A 629-nucleotide genomic window follows, 5' to 3' on the forward strand; every position below is an offset into this window, starting at 1 on the left:
GGCAGAGGCAGTAAATACAGCATGTTACATTCAGAACAGAATCTCTGTGAGACCAATTCTGAATAAGACTCCTTATGAATTGTGGAAGAACATAAAACCCAACATTTCTTATTTTCATCCTTTTGGCTGTGGTTTGTTATGTTCTCAATACTAAGGATAGATTGCATAAGTTTGATGCTAAATCTTCTAAGTGTCTATTACTTGGTTATTCTGATAGATCTAAAGGTTTTAGATTTTATAATACTGATGCTAAGACTATTGAAGAATCTATTCATGTTAGATTGATGATAAGCTTGACTCTGACCAGTCAAAGCTAGTTGAAAAGTTTGCAGATTTAAGCATTAATGTTTCTGACAAAGGCAAAGCTCCAGAGGAAGTTGAGCCAGAGGAAGATGAACCAGAGGAAGAAGCTGGTCCCTCTAACTCACAAACTCTGAAGAAGAGCAGAATCACTGCAGCTCATCCTAAGGAATTGATTCTGGGCAACAAAGATGAACCAGTCAGAACCAGATCTGCCTTCAGACCCTCTGAAGAGACCTTGCTGAGTCTGAAAGGATTGGTGTCCTTAATTGAACCCAAGTCCATAGATGAAGCTCTTCAGGACAAGGATTGGATTCTGGCCATGGAAG

Source organism: Lotus japonicus, chromosome 6, assembly GCF_012489685.1.
Source record: "Lotus japonicus ecotype B-129 chromosome 6, LjGifu_v1.2".
Lineage (NCBI taxonomy): Eukaryota > Viridiplantae > Streptophyta > Magnoliopsida > Fabales > Fabaceae > Lotus > Lotus japonicus.